Consider the following 7935-nt stretch of genomic DNA (forward strand, 5'->3'; position numbering starts at 1 on the left):
GTGCCTAACTCACACCCAGTCCCGTTCACCCATCACCCCCTGTGCTCACTGCCCGGTGTCCTAACTCACACCCAGTCCCGTTCACCCATCACCCCGTGCTCACTGCCCCGTGTCCTAACTTGCACCCAGTCCCGTTCACCCATCACCCTGTGCTCGCTGCCCCGTGTCCTAACTCGCACCGAGTCCCGTTCACCCATCACCCTGTGCTCACTGCCCCGTGTCCTAACTCACACCCAGTCCCGTTCACCCATCACCCCGTGCTCACTGCCCCGTGTCCTAACTCACACCCAGTCCCATTCACCCATCACCCCGTGCTCACTGCCCCATGTCCTAACTCACACCCAGTCCCATTCACCCATCACCCCGTGCTCACTGCCCCGTGTCCTAACTCACACCAAGCCCCGTTCACCCATCACCCTGTGCTCGCTGCCCCGTGTCCTAACTCACACCCAGTCCCGTTCACCCATCACCCCCTGTGCTCACTGCCAATGTCCTAACTCAGACCAAGCCCCGTTCACCCATCACCCCGTGCTCACTGCCCCGTGTCCTAACTCGCACCCAGTCCCGTTCACCCATCACCCCGTGCTCACTGCCCCGTGTCCTAACTCACACCCAGTCCCGTTCACCCATCACCCCGTGCTCACTGCCCCGTGTCCTAACTCACACCCAGTCCCGTTCACCCATCACCCCCTGTGCTCACTGCCCCATGTCCTAACTCACACCCAGTCCCGTTCACCCATCACCCCCTGTGCTCACTGCCCCGTGTCCTAACTCACACCCAGTCCCATTCACCCATCACCCCTGTGCTCACTGCCCCGTGCCCAAACTCACACCCAGTCCCGTTCACCCATCACCCCGTGCTCACTGCCCCGTGTCCTAACTCACACCCAGTCCCGTTCACCCATCACCCCTGTGCTCACTGCCCCGTGTCCTAACTCACACCGAGTCCCGTTCACCCATCACCCCGTGCTCACTGCCCCGTGTCCTAACTCACACCGAGTCCCGTTCACCCATCACCCTGTGCTCACTGCCCCGTGCCCTAACTCACACCGAGCCCCGTTCACCCATCACCCTGTGCTCGCTGCCCGTGTCCTAACTCGCACCGAGTCCCGTTCACCCATCACCCCGTGCTCACTGCCCCGTGTCCTAACTCACACCGAGTCCCGTTCACCCATCACCCCCTGTGCTCACTGCCCCGTGTCCTAACACACACTGAGCCCCGTTCACCCATCACCCCGTGCTCACTGCCCCGTGTCCTAACTCACACCCAGCCCCGTTCACCCATCACCCCCTGTGCTCGCTGCCCGTGTCCTAACTCACACCCAGTCCCGTTCACCCATCACCCCGTGCTCACTGCCCCGTGTCCTAACTCACACCCAGTCCCGTTCACCCATCACCCCGTGCTCACTGCCCCGTGTCCTAACTCACACCCAGTCCCGTTCACCCATCACCCCGTGCTCACTGCCCCGTGTCCTAACTTGCACCCAGTCCCGTTCACCCATCACCCTGTGCTCGCTGCCCCGTGTCCTAACTCACACCCAGACCCGTTCACCCATCACCCCCTGTGCTCACTGCCAATGTCCTAACTCAGACCAAGCCCCGTTCACCCATCACCCCGTGCTCACTGCCCCGTGTCCTAACTCACACCCAGTCCCATTCACCCATCACCCCTGTGCTCACTGCCCCGTGCCCAAACTCACACCCAGTCCCGTTCACCCATCACCCCGTGCTCACTGCCCCGTGTCCTAACTCACACCCAGTCCCGTTAACCCATCACCCCCTGTGCTCACTGCCCCGTGTCCTAACTCACACCCAGTCCCGTTCACCCATCACCCCGTGCTCACTGCCCCGTGTCCAAACTCACACCGAGTCCCGTTCACCCATCACCCTGTGCTCGCTGCCCGTGTCCTAACTCACACCCAGTCCGGTTCACCCATCACCCCGAGCTCACTGCCCCGTGTCCTAACTCACACCGAGCCCCGTTCACCCATCACCCTGTGCTCGCTGCCCGTGTCCTAACTCGCACCGAGTCCCGTTCACCCATCACCCCGTGCTCACTGCCCCGTGTCCTAACTCACACCCAGCCCCGTTCACCCATCACCCCCTGTGCTCGCTGCCCGTGTCCTAACTCACACCAAGCCCCGTTCACCCATCACCCTGTGCTCACTGCCGTGTCCTAACTCACACCAAGCCCCGTTCACCCATCACCCCGTGCTAACTGCCCGTGTCCTAACGCACACTGAGCGCCGTTCACCCATCACCCCCTGTGCTCACTGCCCCGTGTCCTAACTCACACCCAGTCCCGTTCACCCATCACCCTCTGTGCTCACTGCCCCGTGTCCTAACTCACACCCAGTCCCGTTCACCCATCACCCCCTGTGCTCACTGCCCCGTGTCCTAACTCACACCCAGTCCCGTTCACCCATCACCCCGTGCTCACTGCCCCGTGTCCCAACTCACACCCAGTCCCGTTCACCCATCACCCCGTGCTCACTGCCCCGTGTCCTAACTCACACCCAGTCCCGTTCACCCATCACCCCCTGTGCTCACTGCCCCGTGTCCTAACTCACACCCAGTCCCGTTCACCCATCACCCACTGTGCTCACTGCCCCGTGTCCTAACTCGCACCAAGCCCCGTTCACCCATCGCCCCCCGTGCTCACTGCCCCGTGTCCTAACTCACACCCAGTCCCGTTCACCCATCACCCCCTGTGCTCACTGCCCCGTGTCCTAACTCACACCCAGTCCCGTTCACCCATCACCCCGTGCTCGCTGCCCCGTGTCCTAACTTGCACCCAGTCCCGTTCACCCATCACCCTGTGCTCGCTGCCCCGTGTCCTAACTCGCACCGAGTCCCGTTCACCCATCACCCTGTGCTCACTGCCCCGTGTCCTAACTCGCACTGAGTCCCGTTCACCCATCACCACGTGCTCACTGCCCCGTGTCCTAACTCACACCCAGTCCCATTCACCCATCACCCCGTGCTCACTGCCCAGTCTCCTAACTCACACCCAGTCCCATTCACCCATCACCCATCACACCGTGCTCACTGCCTGTGTCCTAACTCACACCAAGCCCCGTTCACCCATCACCCTGTGCTCGCTGCCCCGTGTCCTAACTCACACCCAGTCCCGTTCACCCATGACCCCGTGCTCACTGCCAATGTCCTAACTCAGACCAAGCCCCGTTCACCCATCACCCCGTGCTCACTGCCCCGTGTCCTAACTCGCACCCAGTCCCGTTCACCCATCACCCCGTGCTCACTGCCCCGTGTCCTAACTCACACCCAGTCCCATTCACCCATCACCCGTGCTCACTGCCCCGTGTCCTAACTCAGACCCAGTCCCGTTCACCCATCACCCCTGTGCTCACTGCCCCGTGTCCAAACTCACACCCAGTCCCGTTCACCCATCACCCCGTGCTCACTGCCCCGTGTCCTAACTCACACCCAGTCCCGTTCACCCATCACCCCCTGTGCTCACTGCCCCGTGTCCTAACACACACTGAGCCCCGTTCACCCATCACCCCGTGCTCACTGCCCCGTGTCCTAACTCACACCCAGCCCCGTTCACCCATCACCCCGTGCTCGCTGCCCGTGTCCTAACTCACACCAAGCCCCGTTCACCCATCACCCCGTGCTCACTGCCCCGTGTCCTAACTCACACCAAGCCCCGTTCACCCATCACCCCCTGTGCTCACTGCCCCGTGTCCTAACTCACACCCAGTCCCGTTCACCCATCACCCCTTGCTCACTGCCCCGTGTCCTAACTCACACCCAGTCCCGTTCACCCATCACCCCGTGCTCACTGCCCCGTGTCCCAACTCACACCCAGTCCCGTTCACCCAACACCCCCTGTGCTCACTGCCCCGTGTCCTAACACACACCCAGTCCCGTTCACCCAACACCCCCTGTGCTCACTGCCCCGTGTCCTAACTCACACCCAGTCCCGTTCACCCATCACCCCGTGCTCACTGCCCGTGTCCTAACTCGCACCAAGCCCCGTTCACCCATCGCCCCCCGTGCTCACTGCCCCGTGTCCTAACTCACACCCAGTCCCGTTCACCCATCACCCCCTGTGCTCACTGCCCCGTGTCCTAACTCACACCCAGTCCCGTTCACCCATCACCCCGTGCTCACTGCCCCGTGTCCTAACTTGCACCCAGTCCCGTTCACCCATCACCCCGTGCTCACTGCCCCGTGTCCTAACTCACACCCAGTCCCGTTCACCCATCACCCCGTGCTCACTGTCCCGTGTCCAAACTCACACCCAGTCCCGTTCACCCATCACCCCTGTGCTCACTGCCCCGTGTCCAAACACACCCAGTCCCGTTCACCCATCACCCCGTGCTCACTGTCCCGCGTCCTAACTCACACCCAGTCCCGTTCACCCATCACCCGTGCGCACTGCCCCGTGTCCAAACTCACACCCAGTCCCGTTCACCCATCACCCCCTGTGCTCACTGCCCCGTGTCCAAACTCACACCCAGTCCCGTTCACCCATCACCCCGTGCTCGCTGCCCGTGTCCTAACTCACACCAAGCCCCGTTCACCCATCACCCCGTGCTGACTGCCCCGTGTCCTAACGCACACCGAGCGCCGTTCACCCATCACCCCCTGTGCTCACTGCCCCGTGTCCTAACTCACACCCAGTCCCGTTCACCCATCACCCTCTGTGCTCACTGCCCCGTGTCCTAACTCACACCCAGTCCCGTTCACCCATCACCCCCTGTGCTCACTGCCCCGTGTCCTAACTCACACCCAGTCCCGTTCACCCATCACCCCGTGCTCACTGCCCCGTGTCCCAACTCACACCCAGTCCCGTTCACCCATCACCCCGTGCTCACTGCCCCGTGTCCTAACTCACACCCAGTCCCGTTCACCCATCACCCCCTGTGCTCACTGCCCCGTGTCCTAACTCACACCCAGTCCCGTTCACCCATCACCCACTGTGCTCACTGCCCCGTGTCCTAACTCGCACCAAGCCCCGTTCACCCATCGCCCCCCGTGCTCACTGCCCCGTGTCCTAACTCACACCCAGTCCCGTTCACCCATCACCCCCTGTGCTCACTGCCCCGTGTCCTAACTCACACCCAGTCCCGTTCACCCATCACCCGGTGCTCACTGCCAGTGTCCTAACTCAGACCAAGCCCCGTTCACCCATCACCCCCTGTGCTCACTGCTCGTGTCCTAACTCACACCGAGTCCCGTTCACCCATCGCCCCCTGTGCTCACTGCCCCGTGTCCTAACTCACACCCAGTCCCGTTCACCCATCACCCCCTGTGCTCACTGCCCGGTGTCCTAACTCACACCCAGTCCCGTTCACCCATCACCCCGTGCTCGCTGCCCCGTGTCCTAACTTGCACCCAGTCCCGTTCACCCATCACCCTGTGCTCGCTGCCCCGTGTCCTAACTCGCACCGAGTCCCGTTCACCCATCACCCTGTGCTCACTGCCCCGTGTCCTAACTCGCACTGAGTCCCGTTCACCCATCACCACGTGCTCACTGCCCCGTGTCCTAACTCACACCCAGTCCCATTCACCCATCACCCCGTGCTCACTGCCCAGTCTCCTAACTCACACCCAGTCCCATTCACCCATCACCCATCACACCGTGCTCACTGCCTGTGTCCTAACTCACACCAAGCCCCGTTCACCCATCACCCTGTGCTCGCTGCCCCGTGTCCTAACTCACACCCAGTCCCGTTCACCCATGACCCCGTGCTCACTGCCAATGTCCTAACTCAGACCAAGCCCCGTTCACCCATCACCCCGTGCTCACTGCCCCGTGTCCTAACTCGCACCCAGTCCCGTTCACCCATCACCCCGTGCTCACTGCCCCGTGTCCTAACTCACACCCAGTCCCATTCACCCATCACCCGTGCTCACTGCCCCGTGCCCAAACTCACACCCAGTCCCGTTCACCCATCACCCCGTGCTCACTGCCCCGTGTCCTAACTCAGACCCAGTCCCGTTCACCCATCACCCCTGTGCTCACTGCCCCGTGTCCAAACTCACACCCAGTCCCGTTCACCCATCACCCCGTGCTCACTGCCCCGTGTCCTAACTCACACCCAGTCCCGTTCACCCATCACCCCCTGTGCTCACTGCCCCGTGTCCTAACACACACTGAGCCCCGTTCACCCATCACCCCGTGCTCACTGCCCCGTGTCCTAACTCACACCCAGCCCCGTTCACCCATCACCCCGTGCTCGCTGCCCGTGTCCTAACTCACACCAAGCCCCGTTCACCCATCACCCCGTGCTCACTGCCCCGTGTCCTAACTCACACCAAGCCCCGTTCACCCATCACCCCCTGTGCTCACTGCCCCGTGTCCTAACTCACACCCAGTCCCGTTCACCCATCACCCCTTGCTCACTGCCCCGTGTCCTAACTCACACCCAGTCCCGTTCACCCATCACCCCGTGCTCACTGCCCCGTGTCCCAACTCACACCCAGTCCCGTTCACCCAACACCCCCTGTGCTCACTGCCCCGTGTCCTAACACACACCCAGTCCCGTTCACCCATCACCCCCTGTGCTCACTGCCCCGTGTCCTAACTCACACCCAGTCCCGTTCACCCATCACCCCGTGCTCACTGCCCGTGTCCTAACTCGCACCAAGCCCCGTTCACCCATCGCCCCCCGTGCTCACTGCCCCGTGTCCTAACTCACACCCAGTCCCGTTCACCCATCACCCCCTGTGCTCACTGCCCCGTGTCCTAACTCACACCCAGTCCCGTTCACCCATCACCCCGTGCTCACTGCCCCGTGTCCTAACTTGCACCCAGTCCCGTTCACCCATCACCCCGTGCTCACTGCCCCGTGTCCTAACTCACACCCAGTCCCGTTCACCCATCACCCCGTGCTCACTGTCCCGTGTCCAAACTCTCACCCAGTCCCGTTCACCCATCACCCCTGTGCTCACTGCCCCGTGTCCAAACACACCCAGTCCCGTTCACCCATCACCCCGTGCTCACTGTCCCGCGTCCTAACTCACACCCAGTCCCGTTCACCCATCACCCGTGCGCACTGCCCCGTGTCCAAACTCACACCCAGTCCCGTTCACCCATCACCCCCTGTGCTCACTGCCCCGTGTCCTTACTCACACCCAGTCCCGTTCACCCATCACCCCGTGCTCGCTGCCCGTGTCCTAACTCACACCAAGCCCCGTTCACCCATCACCCCGTGCTGACTGCCCCGTGTCCTAACGCACACCGAGCGCCGTTCACCCATCACCCCCTGTGCTCACTGCCCCGTGTCCTAACTCACACCCAGTCCCGTTCACCCATCACCCCCTGTGCTCACTGCCCCGTGTCCTAACTCACACCCAGTCCCGTTCACCCATCACCCCCTGTGCTCACTGCCCCGTGTCCTAACTCGCACCAAGCCCCGTTCACCCATCACCCCGTGCTCACTGCCCCGTGTCCTAACGCGCACGGAGTCCCGTTCACCCATCACCCCCTGTGCTCACTGCCCCATGTCCTAACTCACACCGAGCCCCATTCACCCATCACCCTGTGCTCACTGCCCCGTGTCCTAACTCACACCCAGTCCCGTTCACCCATCACCCCGTGCTCACTGCCCTGTGTCCTAACTCACACCCAGTCCCGTTCACCCATCACCCCCTGTGCTCACTGCCCGTGTCCTAACTCACACCGAGTCCCGTTCACCCATCGCCCCCTGTGCTCACTGCCCCGTGTCCTAACTCACACCCAGTCCCGCTCACCCATCACCCCCTGTGCTCACTGCCCGGTGTCCTAACTCACACCCAGTCCCGTTCACCCATCACCCCGTGCTCACTGCCCCGTGTCCTAACTCACACCCAGTCCCGTTCACCCATCACCCCCTGTGCTCACTGCCCCGTGTCCTAACTCACACCCAGTCCCGTTCACCCATCACGCGCTGTGCTCACTGCCCCGTGTCCTAACACACACCC

The sequence above is a fragment of the Somniosus microcephalus genome, unplaced genomic scaffold, assembly GCF_052327205.1.
Source record: "Somniosus microcephalus isolate GS21.2 unplaced genomic scaffold, FLI_Smic_1.0 unresolved_chr1, whole genome shotgun sequence".
NCBI classification, from domain to species: Eukaryota; Metazoa; Chordata; class Chondrichthyes; order Squaliformes; family Somniosidae; genus Somniosus; species Somniosus microcephalus.